Source organism: Lonchura striata, chromosome 1, assembly GCF_046129695.1.
Source record: "Lonchura striata isolate bLonStr1 chromosome 1, bLonStr1.mat, whole genome shotgun sequence".
Classification (NCBI taxonomy): Eukaryota; Metazoa; Chordata; class Aves; order Passeriformes; family Estrildidae; genus Lonchura; species Lonchura striata.
This window is the reverse complement of record NC_134603.1, coordinates 81348067-81367524: the sequence shown is the minus strand read 5'-3', so window position 1 is coordinate 81367524 and position 19458 is coordinate 81348067. Positions and strand designations below refer to the sequence as shown.

At 34.4% G+C, this 19458-nt stretch overlaps 1 protein-coding gene across 7 annotated transcripts in view; it reads right to left on the bottom strand.

The window, feature by feature from the left end:
• The window catches only part of CDH18 (cadherin 18), a 526665-nt gene that overhangs the window by 178391 nt on the left and 328816 nt on the right, over positions 1–19458 (bottom strand). For 4 of the 7 annotated variants that reach the window (XM_021526413.3, XM_021526412.3, XM_021526417.3 and 1 more), the window contains one exon: positions 12419–12498. The exons of 2 other annotated variants lie outside the window; for them this stretch is intronic. The gene's annotated coding sequence lies outside the window, so the exon portion shown is untranslated. The remainder of the gene's footprint in view (positions 1–12418; positions 12499–19458) is intronic. One more of the 7 variants, XM_021526414.3, reaches the window with a different exon arrangement.

Here is a 19458-nt window from a genome sequence, read left to right as displayed (position 1 = left end):
TCAAGTTTTGCAGATGAACATTTAGCACAATTCAACTTATCTTTTACAGATCTATTTAAAGTTTCATGGTGACAAAGTGACAATTAACTATGGAGCTTGTAATAAATTAAATTGTTTATATGCTTTCTGACTTCTGCCTCTGCCCTTTGCACTGTAAATCTCCTATCAGGAAAAAAAATTGATTATCAAAATCTGAACAGTTTCAAATCACTGTCATTGTTTATATATAAATAATCACCTGGAAAAATCTTATATCCTGGATTGCATGTGTTTATTGCTTACTGCCAATATTATATCCTACAGCACTGCAGAAACAATGCTATATTCACCTGGAGACCAAAGGCAGAATAATGCACTAGTGTCAGAAAGGAAAATTGAATATGATTTTTTGTTGCATCCTTTGATAGATTGCCAAGAGAACATATAGTATTACTGAGGACCTCAGGTAACTGGCAGAAAAAAAAGTTACATTTCTAGGTAGATGAAGGAAAGTTGTTCATCTGTAGTTGATCTCCATTCTCTACTCCCAGGGCTGGTATACCTGAGCTATGGGAAGTTACACGATAAACTGAAGCAGCAAGTTCCTCTCAACCTAGGTAATAGAGACACAATATATAATTGTCTATCTTCTGCACTTGCTAGTTAATCTGACAAAAGTAGTGGCAAAACTGTTTTGGAATGCATTTAAAACTGTATTACATGTTGTGGTCTTGCCCCTTTGTTGTTTTTAGTTATAGCTATGTGTATGAAACTGAAAACTAAAAAAACTCTAATTAAGAAAATGCTCTTGAAATAGTTAAATAGTGATTCCAATAATAAAAAATGTTTTAACTATAGTTCTATATTGGCAGATCTTCTAGAAATGAGAAACTGCACTTCTTTTTTACTTCAATAGCATAAAGAAATTTTCATTAATTAGTAAAATAATTGCATGAGATATCAAACTCCTAAATTATTGTTAAATGTATTTGTTAATTAAAATAAATAATATTTATTTTAAATATTATATTATTACTATATAGTAATATAAAGTTAATTACATTATTCTTCTGAAACCTAGTCTTTATCACTCTGGAAATTGATCCGTTTCCTAAAGAAATAGAGAGAAAAGAGCACTGAATGCCACTCTCCTCACCTCTTTAAGCCAGCATTTCTAGTTGATGACTGTACAGTGTCAAGGGGTGTTATTTCTTGTACCACTCTTTCACATTTACACACAGAATTTGATAAAGAGCATATCTATTAGCAGAAAGCCAAAAAGTGTTTATAGTAATCTAATACCAACTATTACTTTACCTATTATTCAACATAAACTCTCCTTTACAAAATAAATAGAAACAACAACTACAAGAAAAAAGAATAAAAACATCCATGAAAAATAAAGACAATTCTTTCACAACAAAAATTCTGTTGTGGGAAGAAAAGGGTGGATAGGAGAATCAAAAATACCAACAAAAAAAATCAGACATTATAAAAAAACCAAATAGCATGAGAAAAAAAATAGAAAAATATAAGAAAGAGAGACTGAAAATCACTGGAAAACAAATCAATACAGAGAAGCAGATTGGAAAGTTCAAGTGGAAACAGCTGAAGTTGTTAGAGAAGATGTAAAAAGTTCAGCAGTACAATGTCTATGAAATCTAAGAAATGTATTTTATACAGTTCAAATCAGGACAGTTGAATAAAGAAAACATGAATTGGTAACAAAAACCATGGAACAAAATTCCACAATTAATATAGATTTCTGGGAATTGGTATGCTGAAAATGGCAAGGGAAGTAGAAAGCTGATATATATTTCCCTATCATTTTTACATTCCAAACCCATAAAGCTCTTCTTACTTCCACATTTTCACATATAATTCACAGATAAAGCCAACTGCTAACACATTTGATATCAAAAAATTTTAAAAAATATATGCCGTAGAAATAAATAAAACAGTGTAAGGACAACTGTAGAGGCTTAATGATTGCAAATTTAATGTAGTATGTGCAAAATGCTGGGATATTCTTTGATTCAGTTTACAATCAGTGAAACACATTATACAAAATTAATTACTTAGATGAATACATCACTCTCACTGATATTGCCCAAATGAAAATCAAAAATAAATGCTCTCCTTTTTTGTTTGGTTTTTTTTTTTTTTTTCTCACCCATTATTTTATATCTACCTACAAGGACAGAAAGAGTTATACCAAAAGCTCAGGAAGAAACAAAAAACAGCAGCCATATCCTGAAGTAGCCATATCCATATCCAGGATATGGAATCCATGTCCTGGAATTAAAAGTAAAATTTTATCTCCAGTATAAGAAATAATTACATTATTCAGAGTCTAGACTGTCTGTTAACTTAGTAAACATTAAAAACTTATCTGGTTAGCTGGAACAGGTTGCATCAGTTAATGCTGAGGCCACAAAAGAAAACAGACATCATAGAAATAAGAGCTTTTGCAACCTCATTACTGTCTGCAGCTTCCTCACAAGGGGAAGCAGAGGGGCAGACACTGATCTCTTCTCTCTGCTGACCAGTAGCCTGAGAAAATGGCATGTACTAGTGTCAAGGAAGGTTTAGGTTTGATGTAAGGAAAGAAATCTTCACCTAAGAGTGCAGAGAACTGGTCACAGCATCAAGCCTGTCAGAGTTCCAAAAATATTTGACGAATGCTCTCAGGCACATGGTGTGACACTTGGGGATGTCCTGTGCAGTGCCAGGAGTTGGAGTTTGATAATCCTTGTGGGTGCCTTCAAACTCGAGATATTCTGTGATTCTACAATTATTAATAGAAGTGTCACATTCCTTACAGAAGGAGGCATGAACTGTAGTTCCAATTTTGTTATAAAAACAATTTTAAGGACAGCCTAGCAGCACCTGCAATTAAAAGAGCACAGAAATCCTGAACCTGTGCAAGCAGTTCTGGCCAAACACCTTCCCACCTGGATTAAAGGAGATTAGTCATGTCTTTTATCTAGATGGGCTTCACTGGGAAGGAAAACCAACTGGAATCCTTCCTAGCTATACCATGAAGATGAACGAAGTGTGAAATGCTGAAAGAGTCTTAGAAGACAAAAAACATTCAGAAGGTTTTAATGTTGGCAAAAGAAACTCCTCGATATTTACTGGGCTAGCATCTGATTTATAATTCATTTTTTTGAAAAATAAAATAGATGATCAAGACTGTTGTTTACCAATGTCTTAAAATAGCAGATTTAATAGGAGTTCATGGAATTTGTCAAAATAAACATGAAGTGATCAAGTACTTTCTTCTGGGACTGTGCATAGCTTATCACCAAACACAAGCTTTAATGCATTTCTTAATGGATATCATTAACTGAAGCACCACTTACAAAAAATGAAAGCCAGGCACATTACACTAGGTGATTAATCCAGCACCTTACATGGCCAGGGAGATTCATACTAAATGGTCCAAATAAAGGATTCTAGGCACACTGACTCCCAATACAATACAAAATTTAAAAACCAAACCAACAAACACAAAACTCTCTATTTCAAATAAAAAAACAATTTTGCTTTAATCAACAACAACAATAACATTTCTTTAAAAATTGTGGGGGAGTTTAGTCTTTTTTATATAAAAAACTATGCAGTATTTAATAATAAAATAATAAAATATACAAACTATCAATGCTTCATAGCAAAACACTATAAACCCTTGCAATTTGAAAAATTTGAAAACCTTGAAGAGGTTTTATCATTGCCAGACTACAAACAGATGGGTCACATAAGAGCCTCATCTGCTGAAAATATACCAGAACCACTATGCAAAGTTGTATTGTCATAGCAAGATTTTTAAGTTTATCTAATTGATGCTTTGGTTAGATGATGTGCAAGATGAGCTGTGTTCTGCTATGCTGTCTTTTACACTAAATGTGAGTTGCTAACTGTAAAGATGATTTAAGATTCCTTGAATTTTGAAAAAATGTTGAAGATGGTTATTAGAAAGCATTCTTATATTCATAAATAGGTACAGGAAATTATTAAACACTACAAACCAGTGGACTTGGTACCCTGTTGACCAATTATTTAAGGAAAGAGAGTTAAATGTATTATGAATCAGATCTTTCTGGAACAAAAAACAATCTGAAAAGTTTGCAAACAAGACTGAAAAAGTTCTTAATCTACAAACAGCACTGCATGTACAGAGGTAATTAATGAACAGATAATGAGCACTGCATGTACACAGGCTACAATGAACAGATAATCTAAACATGACATTAAAACAAGATTAAGGGATTCAGTGCCATCCTCAGTTGGCATAAAAAATTATTTTCCCTATGATAAGCAGGGATATGGAAACTACAGTATAAAAAAATGAAATTACATAATCAATGACTGAAGAATAATTTTTGCAACTATACCCAAATGATTTGCACAGAGTGCTGTCAGAAGCACAACACAGTAACAACACAATTAGTCAGATAAAACCCAGCCACTGCTTCTGTAAATATAATGGCACACACAGTCATGCTAGCCATTACCTGCTGTGAAAAGAACAACTGTGAAACACAGAGAGATGATTAATTAATCTGACTCTTGTCTCTCTCTTTTCCTAAACCAGAGAGGAAGCTATCTACATCTGTATCTTAGGTCCATGTACAAGTCAAGAGTAATACAGGTATGCAAGGCAGTGCAAAGGTCGCTTTATATTCCCAAAGCAGCAGAGGCTTATCTTCTGTGTGCTATTTCTCTTCCTAAGGAACTTGCTAGCATAATAAAGATCTCACTGATTTCCTGAGTCATTCCCCCCATATATTAAGGTCAGGTCACCTAATCAGGGAACAAAGCAAATACATGAGACACTGATGAGCAATTACTTAGTTTAAATAGAAAGAACTTGCAATAACCCACTTGTGTCCACATGTACTGTTTGTCCTAACAAATTATTTTTCAAAAATGAATAGCAAGAGCTCCTCTGAGCAGTATGGTAGCATCTCATTGACTAGCAAAAAATAAAGAAATGGAAGAGAGATGTAATGCAGATGTTTGAGGCTTCCAAAGCAGTTACAAGCATTTACCTATAGTTCTTTGCTTTGCAGTTCAGCACTGCATTTAAACTCCTTAAAATCTTGTATATTACTAATAATCTTGTTACAAAAATCTTAATGATATATAATATAAAGTAATTTTGGGGGGTTTCTAGGCTGCACACTACTGTTTAACTGCAGAGAAATTTGTTGTCTGTGTTAGGCTAACTGAATAGGTATTCAGAAAATAGCAAATATGGCAAAACAAGAGGCAACAGAGAAATTAGAGACAGAGCCAAGAGGAACATCTCAATTTCACAGAGACCTGTGAGAGAAACAGATGAATTTCACATATCATTCCAGAAGCATATTTTGGACAGTTAAGTCTTGCAAAGTCCACACTGCCTTATCTGAGTTCTACTGAGTACTATCTGAGTATACTACTCTTTAAAGCTGAGACTACCTAGGTAATGCTACCAGAGATGCTGAGCTTGGGTGTACCTGTAGAAAAACTAAGACAAATAAGGAAAAGGAATTATAGGCACTGATTATCACATCGCATTTTAACTCAGATGTCCTTAAGTCTATGATTGCTCCTGTGACATTTCTTCAGCCAAACATTCTAGAATCAATGTTAGCCACATAATCTTGCTACTCTGGTGTCTCCACATAGATATAAATATTGTATGTGTGTACTTATGTGAACAAAATTTCTACAAGTTTCCATCTTTCAGTAGTTGTCGGTCTCATATTCAGTCAAAGAGAGAAACGGAACTTTTCTAACCAGGTAGGAGACTGGGAATCTGTTAGAAAAGAATGTAAATAAGAGTTTTATCTCCTTGTTGTTCACATTGTTTATGGTAAAGTTCTATCACTGTGCATCATGCACTCTGCACCAATAGTGTAAGTTGTTTTCACTTCAGGACCAATGGAATTGGCCTGGACGAAGCTCTGTATAAAGAGCGATGCATTTGAATAAACCAGAGTTCTACTCTCACAGCCTTCTGAGTCAGTCTCCTCATTCCCGTCCCGCCTCAACAGTGACAAGTAGTCACACTGGTCTGTTTAAATTTCTAAATAAATCTCCCCTGATTAATTAATTTTTGCCCAGTTTTCAATTTCCAGTACTCAAAGTTATGGACAGAAAAAAAAAAACAACAAAAAAACTCCACAACCAAAACACTCAATCATTAAAAATTGTTTGTAGGTACTATCCTTGAAGAACTTCTGGAGGGTGACCAAGCACTGGAATGAATGGAGTCTGTGTACTCTCCCTCCCTGGAGATATTCAAGAACCATCTGGAGAAAATCCTACACAATGTGCTCTAGGATGATTCTGCTTGAACTGGGAGGCTGGGGCAGACGACCCCCTTTGCTTCCTTCCAACCTGGCTCAGTCTGTGGTTCTTTAATCTTGCATTTTTTTCTGTCAGAAAATTATCTTGTATGCATGCTGGTTTGCATTGTATACATATAGGCATATTTTTTTTATTTCTTTAAGGGGAGGAGAGTTCATAAACAGGATGAGTGGAATGTCTTTTCTGTCTTAAGAAACTGTGCATTACACAACATGGTATTTCTAAAACAGGTAAAAATAACTATAAAAATGACAGTGTACTTGTTAAATAACAATGTTCAGTTATCAGTGGAAGTCAATATTGACATGAGGAAGACAGTGACATTTTCTTGTGTTTGTGGACTATTTTATACCTTGTTTTTCCTAATATCTATGCATATCATCACAACTTTTATTCTCAGGAAGGTGAAAGAATGCCAAAACAACAACAAAAAATTCAACTCTTTCAATTTTGATTCATGTAACAGTGTCTTAAAAAACATAGTATTTCATAATATTAATTAATGAATGCTGCTATATTAATCTTTAAGAAACTAGTTTTGTGTTAATACTAAAACACACAAAGTCATGTTCATTCTCACTCATTTGTTCAGAGCAGAAAGACTGATTTCTATGCTTTTATTTCAAATTCTTCTTTACTCTCTTTCCTAAGCTTCTTTTCTGATGCAGAGAGCCTGTTCTTCATTTCAGACAAGGTAGGCTTTTATAACTTTTATGTTAATCCTCTATTCTTTTTTTTTTCTAGATATGTCACCTGAGTTCCTCCTTAAAAAGTTCTCTGTTATTCTAGAAAAGTTATTTTTAATTTAAACCAAAGTCATACCTTACTAATGGACTTAAGATTAATTTCAGTTTTATACAGTGGACAATTTTCACAAACTAGTTTAAGACTTAAACAGAAAACTGTGTTAAATATACTAATCCTACTGATGGCCATAGACTTTTTATATGCAACTTTATTTTGTGCTTGTAAAAATTTTAGCTTTCATTATTGTCCTGACAATTTCACAGGAACGTATAAACAGGTGGATAAACATACATTTAATGTTCAAGCCATAACACCAGCAAATCCTCATAAACAGAAGAAGAGGAGAATCTAGGTTAATCAGTAGGATCATCTCTTAGGTTCTGATTGAGTAAACAAGAAAAGAGTTACTTAGGTTTAGGCCTATTAAAGAAAAGCTCATTCACATTAATTGGCTTGTCTGAGTAAAACTTAGCTTAAAATTGAACATTTTAAATATCACATCATTGGTGTTTTATGGTGCTAGATGAACAGATTCTATACACAGATAATATTATGTGCATAAATTTACCAGGAAAACTTAAGAATGCAGAATTCAAGTTTCAAAATATGTTTGTTCTACATTATCACAATAGTAGTCTAACAACAAATGAAAACATGTAAGATTACTTTGACATTGTTCATAAAGGCACGGTATCTTATACAAAACTTTCTACTGTGGGTTGAAGACATTCACTAAAGCATTCACCATGTGCTTTATAGAAAAAAATTGGACTTTTTGCATCCAGAGAGACCCTAAAACTGTCACTTGCATGTTTTCTGGAGTTAGCATTGTTTCTGCAAGTGACCAGGATGAGGGTTTAGTTGATGTTGAGCATCACTAAAAGAGCAACAGAAAAAGAACTGAAGGACTAGCAAAATTGTACTCTCTTTCTAAGATGGAAATCGTTTACAGCAAGGATCCATATTTGAGCAAGGACTCATTTCTCATTCCCATTTTGAGCCTTATTTGACAGTTCTTACACTGTGTTCAGAGTATGTTATTCAAGCAAGTCATGAAAATGGTAGACTAAGATACCTAAATAAACAGGAAAACTATATTTGAACAAGTTGCAATAAGTTATTTCCTACTGATTTAAAGTAGTCATTCATCAGAGTTACTCAAGAGAGAATAACTTAAGGACCAATAGAACAATAAAAAAGAAATTTTAAAGTGCAACAGCTTCCAGGTTTGGTTTTGATTTTTTTTGGTTGGTTTTTTTTTTTTTTGTTTTGGTTTGGTTTTGTTTGTTGTTGTTTGTTTGTTTTTGGTTTTTGGTGTTTGGTTTTTGTTTTTGTTTTATTTTAAAGAGGTTTGCAATATGTAGTATGAAATCAATCAAGACAAATAATAACCAAAATCTTGTATCTGTAATTTCACCTGCTACTTTTGATTAAAATTAATAAATATTTCACTGTTAAGAGTGAATTAATGAATTTCCACATATTCTAACACAGAGCTTCTGTTACTAGGTATGGATTGGTTTATTTTTGAGACTACTAGCAAAACCTCATCAGCCTCTGAGAATAAAAAAGGATTCAGTTATCAACAAGCAACAATTTTCAGCAGAAGACAGGTCATTATAAAAAAAAAAAAACCCAAAACCAAACAAACCAAAAGCTACCAACAGTGATTAGAAAAGCTTAAAAAGCTAATAAAAGATCATAATCCTGATCTGATGCCGATTTAGCAGCATTAAGGAAGCTTTAAATGTCTTCCTTCTTCATAGACAAATTATTTGCACAGGAGGCTAAGGCAACTTAGCAAATAGATGATTAAGGGGCCACTCTTTAACCCCAGCTGATCTTTAACCCCAGGTGATGGCTGATGGAATAAGAGCTTGTATAGCAACTATCTTCCATCCCATACCTCATCCTATATTGGAAAAACAGCCATTTTGTTTGTTTGTTTTCTGAGGTGACATCACTTTTCAAGGAGCAGAACAAAGCTGCATTTTTTCTCATGGTTATGAAATCACCTCCTACACACCATCCTCACCATCATCATCATGCAGCTTGATGTAAATTTAAAACTTGAATATAAGTTTTGTTTCTAAAACTCTGAATTGTGAGGTGCTGGCATTATTGGGTTTGTACACATCTTGAGATTGAACAGTCTGTAAAAGATACCTGTGTCAGATTCAAGCAACACTGACCAGTGTTAAACACTTGTGCCTGCCCCTTGCATGAAAATGAAGGGCTCTTCTATGATTATTGCAATAATGCAGATTTATGCATGAGGTGGAATAGAAACACATGAAAAGATACACACACCGAACAAAATATCCAGTAAAGAATGTCATATTCAGTGCTTAATCCATCCATCTTCTACCTTTCACTATTTTTATTATGTGGACTGTAATAATTCAAAATATTTTCTTAATGCAATATGGCTATATACCTACACTATCTTATTCTAAATGCAAGCATTCTAAATACAGGGAAAAATCTCGCTGCATTTCTAAAATTCACTTTCTGCTGCACATCTATTTTCTCTTGATGGCAAAGAAAAAAAAACCACCTCTTCATAAGCAATATTTTAGAATAAAGAACTTATAGACAGGTGGAGTTCCACCTCATCTACTACAGCTGCTTTTAGCAATAGTGATATGAAAGTAATGCACTAGAGACCATACTTTTTTCTAATTCATTTTTTACTGCATTTTCACCAGGGAGAATGGAAATGGGACTCCAGGGAAACTGACTACACATGCTAGTGGTAATACACAACCTAGAAGATGTGAATCATTTGATATGTACAAAAATAAATTACTAAAAGCAAACAATCTATGGGACAGTTCTACTTCTATTTATTTCAACACTTGGCCATAAAATCCAATGCATCAAAAATTTACATGTCAAAATATCATGAACAACCAGAATAACATCAACACACAAAAAACATCTAGCTTATTTTAGTTTATCAGTGTTTCTTAAATAAACAGTAACTGCAATGTGCTACTGATGTCAATATATTCCCACCCTGAACAATTACAGACCATCAGAACAACTGTTCATCACTGACTGTGCACTCTCAGTAATCATGAAGCTTCTCATATGCACAGACAAGGTCTCAACAGCTAATGTCAAAGTAATCAGTCTTTATCCCTGACACAAACTCACTCATACATGTTGTGTCCTGAAAAATAGTCTTTAGGGAAATACAGGAGAAAATATTCTTCAGGCCCATAACACAAGTACTTTGTAGCATATCTTCAATTAAATTCTTTAATAAGAGCACAATTAGTTCCAAGTGCATAGAAAAACCCTTAGATAGCAACTCCTCTGATCCTGCTAGGCAGGGCAAGATTTTTACAAGTAACCTAGGATCAGAATCTTGTTTCTGAGAATAAGATCATCAGCTATTTACTGCTCACAAAATTCTGGTAAAGGGATTATAAGTCTTGCAATCTTCATCATTGTCTCCAACATCTTATTCAATTTTTTTGGTTTTACTTCTATGACACTTGCAATTCAGTGATTGCTGTGTACAACATTGCCTTGACATTGATTGCTAATACAGTATTGCAGCCATGGCAACTTGCTTTCATATAATTTCTCAAGCCATATTTCTACCAGACACAGGAGATGTCCTATAATATCATAGTCATTCCTAAAATATGTAATATTTATTTTAAAAAAAAGCAAAACACATTGTTCCATTATTCCCTTTTAGTTTGTGCAATTTATAAATTTTCTCACTTTTTCAGTTCCACCCTTTCTCTCTAGCAAACCAGTATTCATTACTAAAGAGCTGAAGTTAGCTTCCATCCAAAACCCAAGGAGACAGCAGAGGAAGGTGTGCAATCCCTCAGAGGCAGAAGTATTGAAACTAAGTTTTGTGGGTGGAAGAAGTTTGCAGCTAGGCAAGACAGAGGATTTCCTTCAGCACTCCGAAAATATTGAAATTTGTGGTCCACTTCCTCTAGATTTCCTTTCATTTCCTGCCCTGTCACTTTAATCTATTTCACCTAATGGACAGAAAACCCTTCATCTTTTTTAGCTGACTCAGTCTTTCTCTGGCTATTGTGCTGTATCTGACTTCCCAAAGAAATAACTGAGTATCACATATAGTACAAAAATGAGAGAGAAAACATAGCTGAGAGCCATACATATACTAGCAGTGAACAAGAAGATTAATTTTACTGGGGTCTAATCTGCTTCTTAGGTACATCAACGTTAAAAAAAAAAAAAAATACTCCATTCTCCAGCTAATCCTATTCCACAAAAACACGACACTGTTCTTTTAATTTTCTACAGTGCTATTTGCTGCTCTAAAAGGATCAATATTCTATGTATTCAAAAATATGCAGGGAGCTGTTTGTTACACTCTCAGGGAGGTATTATGGCATTCTCCTTCCCTGCACTTGTGTATAAACAAAATGCACTAGAGTATATTAAAGCCATGTTCATATTTCCTCAGCTAACCAAAGTACAATCAAGCATTATGAACTTCTGTCTCAGCAGTGTAATATTTTTAATTGCAAGAAAAGCAAAAATTTTATTTTCAATTAATTTCTTCAACAATCAAATTTTTAACGTATTATATACGAAGTGCAGAGTTAAAATATTTTTCTTGTGTAACTTTTCTCGAAAAACAGCTTAAGTGCATAATATACTCACAAATATGTTTAAATGCTTCTAAGACTGAGAGTCATACATAACCGTTCATTAGGATAGCTCAGCTTTTCACATCAAAATCTACCCTATAATATTCAGTATTATATAGTGCTTTTTGCTACAGAGATATTTTCTTCTGTGGAGAAATTGAAAGAAGTTGACACCTGCATTTTGAAATTGAAATTTTAATTTGACATGAATCAAAAAAACATTAAAATTAACAGAAAAGCATGCTGCAAACAAAGCTGACAGAATTTTTAGTATAAAACAGAGCAGTGTTTTTAATAGCATGCAAATATTGTTGACAGGCATGTCTTTACTCAATTAGTTCCTAGTTTCCAAGGGCAGAGCAGTGTGCACACATCCAAACTGCATTTTCTAATTTTAGAATATTTCAAACTAAGTATCCAAATCAATTTAACAGAATGCCACTTAATATACTTTTCAGTTTTGACTTTCAATAATTTACATTGTATACCTCAACACTGCTCATGACCTGATCCATAATTACATCCAAGCAGATCTCTTGGCCTTCTTTTTGAAGTATTTTGAAGTAGTTAGACTCCTATGTGTGCACATTTTTAATGCCTCTCAGTATTATAAAAGTTTCATGCCAATCCATCTGCATATCCTATTTACATCTGTGGCTAAAATAGCAGGTAAAACTGGCACTTACTGTTCAATAGTTACAGAGCACTTCTCCACTCCTCCTTTTCCAAATGATTTGCCAAATCAATCCTACTGCCTCTTTAGCTGCTGGGAAACAAAAGCAAAAACCCCACACACATGTCAGAATTCAAGGAACTGAGGGAGAGGGCATTTTACTAAAAAAATCTCTCAGAAAAGGAAAGAGCAGTGTAATGGTGGTATTAACACTTCAGCTTTTTCTCATAACAGCTAACAAGAAATTCTGACCAAAAAAATCCCATCTCAGGAGTGCTGTGGTGGGACACAGAGTTAACATCTTTGAACAATAAGAACAACTACAACAAAAAAAAACAAAACCCAAAACCAAAAAATTATATTAAAAATAGAAAAATATGCATAAAACTAGCTCAATCATTTGTCTTTTTACTGAACTGTGAACCATCAATAATTCAATGACTTATATTTTCCTAGTGTGTTCTCCACTGTCAACTCCACTAGTCAACTGTATTAACGGATTAACCAAGGTTTGTCTACCACCATATTAGTATCTTTGTTTTTTATTTGCAAATGCAAATGTTTTCCCCTTGATAAAGAATTAAGCTTCTTTGAAAACACTTTTGCTTTATTTATTTTTTATTTTATAAAAAACCTGAAAAATTCCACTGGAGAAAATGCAATTTTAAAAAAAGGCAACTGTAAGAAAAACATTTTCTGAAGTACCTGAAAGCTGCTGATTGCTTAGCATTCCCCAGAGATTTCAGTAAGCAATGCAGTGCTAATATTGGCTATTCAACAGTTATTAATAGCTGTGATTCTAGCACAAATAAAATGTGCTGATATTATTCCTATAACACTACTGTGATGAAGCACCTACAATGTACAGTAAGCCTCATTTACAAGACACCAGATAGCATCTTCAAAAATTAAAGTTTAAATAGCTGTTTCAAATGTAACATATATTAGACATGCCACTGTGTTGAGCACAATACTGTTTCACAAGGTATGTAAAATGCATTCTGACTAAAGCATGAAATAGGAACAGTTTGCTTTCTAAAAGTCAGCATCATTCTCACACCTCCTGTCAAGACCAGACACAGCTTTTAAATGACCACCACCAGCCACAAAATATTTTTCTCTTCACAGCAGCTGGTGGTGATACTGACAGACAACATGAAGACTCCTGTTGCACTACACAATCACCATTTACACACTGCAAGGAAACAGCTCTTTTACTGCATAGGTGGAAATGTATTAAAAAATGTATTTTTGAAGAGACACCTTCCCTGAATTAAAATTACTATTATTTCCATGTTACAAACAGAAAAATGAGGCATGCCAAATTTCATAGGGTAAAATCTACATGCAAGCAGCACTCAGATAAAATGAGATCTGAACCTTCACCCACTCTACTTGAGTAACTTTGTGCAGGATAGAAACACAGATGAGCTGCTACCAACTTCATATCCTTGCAAGGTTACAATTAAATTTTCATCAAGAAGATAATTATTTTATTTATTTTTCATTTGGAGTAATATTTTTTCAACTTTCTGTTATTCACATTTGTATTCTTGCCCTGCAGAAAACCTGAATTTAGAGATGAGAGATCCTGTAAAAAAAAAAAAAAAAAAGCTTATTTTCTAAAGATAGAGTACTTAATCAAGTGCTTAAGTAATTTGCCTTCCTCACCTATTTCAATTTAATGTCATTCTCATCTCCAGAATGACACCTGCCTACAGCTGTTTTACTTGTTATTTCTGTGTGTGCTCAAGTCCTGAAAAATGAAAACAGAATTGGAGTCGGGACAAAATGGAGGGGCACTAACCAGGACATTATTGGAGTTGTTTCATGCTCTAATTCCCAAGGCTACTTCAGGAAAAAGAATATATTATTGCTATAATATTTCAGAAAAGACCTGGGAAAAAATGTCAAGGCATAGAAAGGGTGAAATACTTTCCTATCTTCTTTTTCAGAACCCGTAGAGAGAAAAAGGTGAAGGAATTTGCAAATCACCAACAGAAAAGCAGAAGAGGCAAAGTAAGGCATTAGATCACAAGGAAAATCATAAGTGAGACATGCTACAAGACTCCTGTCTTCTACTGTATATAACTAAGGGTAATTATAAGAAAGGTGGTAACAAATCTTTTACCAGTCTGTAGGAGAAGGGTTGTGATTTTAAAGTAAAAGAAGGTAGATTTAGACTGAGTGCACGAAGAAGCTTTTTACAATGACATGATGAAACATTGGAACAGGCTGTTCAGAGAAGTTGTGGTTGCCCCACCTATGGAAACATTTGAGGTCAGGTTGGATAGGACTCTGAGAAACCTGATTTAGTTGAAGATGTCCCTACTCATTGCATGGAAGTTGGACTAGATGACCTTTAAAGATCCTTTCTAACCCAAACCATCCTATGATTTTACGATTCCATGATCTCTGTGGAAGCAACTGTTTACCCTTAAGGAAACTAGTTTCCTTAAGGAAACTTCGCTAACGAACTGGTTCAGGAAATAAAAAAAGAGTTATCAAAAGGGTTATGAAGAAGATCAGTAGCATGTGAAGCAGTAGGACATTAGAGCAGCTCAATGGATTTAGAAGGCCAAGACAAATTGTTTGACTGAGAAACTGTAAAAGAACAATCCAAAAAGGCTTTCTTCAGCATTTTGGTATTTTCTTGTTTTAGATAACCAAATGATGAAAACAGAGTGGGCTAAGCAATCTACCCAATAGAACCAAACTCTCAACACTCAGTCTCCAGTGGCTGGACCTCAGCCACCTACATGTCTGCCACCTTCTGTATTCCAAATAGTGTTGTGTATCTTTTGCAATAAGAGGGCCTGAAGGAAGATTTATAAACAATTTTCAAACTGCATAACCTACTCTTCTTTCAGCTTCTAAGTACAAAATACTGTAGGGTTCATTTGACAAGTTATTTTTAAAAAACAATCTAATATTGGAAAATTAGTAATATTGAAAATAAATTATGTATTTCTGTTCTTGAACTCTAGTAAAATAAAGCATGTCTCATTCCATCAGTTACTGTAACTATGCTTATTTCAATCAAATAAAGAAACATGCACCTTCTCACAGTGACAGCAAGTGATAAGAGTTTATAACTCTGTTTACAAATATTAGGGTAATTCCTGAAGATTTTTTGGGTTGAGGTCAGTGATTTATCTTTTTTTTCCAAAATGAGAATGTGCTCCACAATTTCTACTAGACACTATTGCAACATCAAGCATCGTCTGTCTACTTTTTAGAACAACCCACTAACTTTTGCTTATTTTTGTCTGATCTTCAGCTTGCCTCCCTCATCCTGCATCCTTTCTTTGTTGTGTAAGACTTTACTAATATTAAAACCAAGACTAGAAAATTACAATACAGAAATGGCTTAGCTTTATCAGTGCATATTTTATTCTTGGGCAGAATTAAAAATCTTATTAAGTGATTTCAGATACCAAGTAATTTATTTGAAAACATCCATGTATTGTCCCTTAGAAGATGCTGAATGCTCTGTATTCCTACAGATGTATTTCATCATCTTGCAATTTGTGTAATTCTTAATGAAGAATGTAGTTAGTAGGAACTGTCCATCTGCTTTGTATCATTATTATTTTCTCAATTGCTCTGTTGAAAATTATAGTGTAGCATAACAAATCCAGTTACAATACATCTAATTATAATTTATGCTAACAGAATGATCCAAAATGGTCCTCTGGAAGTCTAAAATGTTTATAAAATTTAGGCACATGAGAAATAAAAACAATTTAACTTACAGATGTATTTTCAGTGTTTGCTAAGGAAAGGCTACTTATATATTCATCAGTCCTGCCAGTGACTGAAAGAAGAAAATTTTAGGAAACAACTTCTGGAAACCAAATTAAACTGCTGAAATGCTGTTTCTGAAAGGCTTATTTAAATTATTTCTTAAGTAATGTCTCCCACTATACAGAAGATATTATTACTAAGGAGAAACAAACACTATATGTGTTTACTCCTTTCACTTATGATTAAAGAAAAAACCTAGTGTCTGAAACAATTCAGTATATCTGTTGACCAAGTGCTAGACCAAATAGGGCACAATCAAAGCCTTGACTTGAACTGTGAGAGGCTTCATTCCTTGAGTGGCTCCAGTAATTGCAGTGGGCTTACTGGAGAAACAGGCTAAAGCTCATTGTACAGAGCAGAACACACAGCACTAAATTTTGTGGTCTGCTACACACCCCTAAGCAGAGCAAGGAGTTATATTTTAATTCATATTCCAACTGTGCCAACAAAAAAAGCTCCTGACTTTTTAAGAAAAAAAGTAAAGTTCAACGGTACCTTCTGTATCTTGAAGAAATTACAAGATACAGATAACAATTTAAACAATATGATATATATTATCAAGTAAGTTTGAAGTGAGCAAGACAAGTTTTTTCATTTTTCTCTAACTCTTGCCTGAGATAGAGCAGAGTAAGATCACTAAGATCATTTTTCTTTAGCAAAGCTTAATGTTGGAAGCTTTCAGGTCTCTGTTAGGTGCCTACATCCCCCAGTGTGATATTCTTGTTTCTATATTTATTTGGAATCGTTCTGAGCAAATGGATTGCATGAGCAAGAGCAGAACAAAATCAGGCTTTTAGTGTGACAATTTTTCTCCCTACACTGTCTGGAAGAAAAGAATAAACATAAATCATTTCAGGGAAGATATTTACCAGACAAATGCACAGCAGGTTTTAGAAAGCCATTTTCTAAGGTTTACACATAACCAGCATTAACTATACACTTACACAACATAAAACCATTAAATTTCAAGGAGTGCAGGAAATAAGTCACTTACAAGCTAAGTAAGTTGCTTAACTCTCTTTTCAGTGTAGGTTAATCACTGTGAAAGCAGAACAAATAAAATTAGCTACCATCTGACATCAGTATTTTAAAATTCTCAGAACAAGGGAAAAAAACAAAGTGCATTGCTGCAAAGTGCATTGCTGTAAAGTGCATTGTAACCTCCCAAACCTTCAGGCTGTTTTTGCATTCCATGCAAAGGAACCATTAAACCCAATGGCACTTTGCTACCTTGTGCTATGACTCTGAGATATGAACACATGGTGTAGGCAGACTTCTAACTCCATGGATACAATGTCCATGTGGCCTGGAAAACCTGTGCTTTACAACACTCTAATAGAAATTCAGGCAATGGTCTAGAAAAAATTTCTATTAAATGACTCAAACCAAACATAGTTCTGATTAAATATTTTGCCTTGAGGTACTCAATGACTTCTGCAGCTCTGCCTTTTTTTGAAAACTAATTTTCAGGAATCACAGGAATTTTTGTCCAGTGGTAAAGTCTGGAGTAAGGAAGACATTGTTAGAGGAGAACAATATTAGGGAAATTTAAAATAATCTGAACATGAAGCGTGATAGAAAGCACACATGAGTACAGTGGGAACTGACTGATGTCATTGTGTGCAAACAGAAGAGGTTCTTGAAGACTTGAAGAAAGCAAATATCACTCCAATATTCAAGAGGGAGAAGGGGAAAGATCCAGAGATCTACAGGTTGATCAACCTCACCTTCACTACTGGGATGATGATGGAACATCTAATATTGGAAAATATTTCCAGAAACATGAAAGACAACAAAATTATCAGGAGCAGTCAGCATAGATTTATGAAGTGAAAATTGTGGTTAACCAACCTGATTCCCCTTCAATAATGAGGAGATCATCTTGGTGGCTGAGGGAGGAGCAGTGGTGTTGATTGCTTCCTCCTCATCAGGGAGGTTTTTGATACTGCTGTAACATCTTCACAGACAAGCTGATGAAGTATGGGTTATGTAAATGCAGTGAGGTGGATTAAAAATTGGCTGATGGGCCAGGCAGATAGGGTTGTGGTACGCAGCACAAAGTCCAGCTGGAAGCCAGTGCTGTACCCCAGGTGCCAGTAGTGGGGCCACAGTACTATTTACATCTTCATATATGTACTGAAAAATGGGACATAGTCCACTCTTTTGGGGATTGCAGATGATATAAATCCAGTGGTGGGTGGGTGGAGTGAGAAATGAGCCAGATGGTTGTACTGCCACTCAGTACGATATCAACAGGCAGGAGAAATGGATAGAGAGCAATGTCAGGAATTTCAGCAAGAAAAAACACCAAGTCCTGCAACTGGGGAGGTATATGTTCACACAAATGACAGATCATTCACAGAAAAAACAAATTTAATACCCAATTCCCTTAGGTGGGTGCATAGAATTATGGTGTATGCTAGAAGTATGCTTGATGGCCTCTTGTACAGTCAACTGTTATCATGCTTAAATTCAAACACAGGAAAGTAATTTTGGTTCCTGCTGTTCTGTAAGTCTTTTTGTCACATATTTAAAGCCTTTAATTGACCAAAATCCCTCTGGTAATGAATGCTAATGAATATAATGACATGACTTAGCTTTACACTTCAAGAGCCAGTGCTGCTCTGTCTACAGATCAAACATATGCATTCTCTTAATACAGAAATTGTAAACTAAATGTGCAGCTTAACAGTGAATTTCAGGAATTTGTCCACAGGTAAAATCTTCTATATAGCTCTGATGATGCAAATCCTTTGTGAAAAATAGACTATATGAACTGAATGATTTTTCCATATCACAGATTTTAGACCTTCAAGAAAATGTTGTACCAAGAAATGAAGAGGTGAGCAGTTCTGATATTAACAGTACAGTTAGACAGTAATACAATCAAAATGTTTCCATTTGTCTGTGCAAGTACTTCAGAATTAAATATCCTAGCATGGTTCAGGCAGGCATTCTCAGCAGCAATGCCAATAAATAAGCACAAACTGGTAACTTTTTTATCAACTTTTTTACACATTTTCATACATCATGAACACTTGCTGCTGTTTCTTGTGCTCCTGTTAGTTTTACTTTCACATTATGTCTAGATAGGGGTGATCTTGGCATGTAATACAACTGGTCCTTATGAAATGTTATAATTCAGTTATTCTACAGAGACCTTTGCAACACACAGTTTTAAAGTACAGATTGTTATACAGTGTTAACTCACATGCAAAGGAATGTAAGAGGCCACCAAGTGTGCTT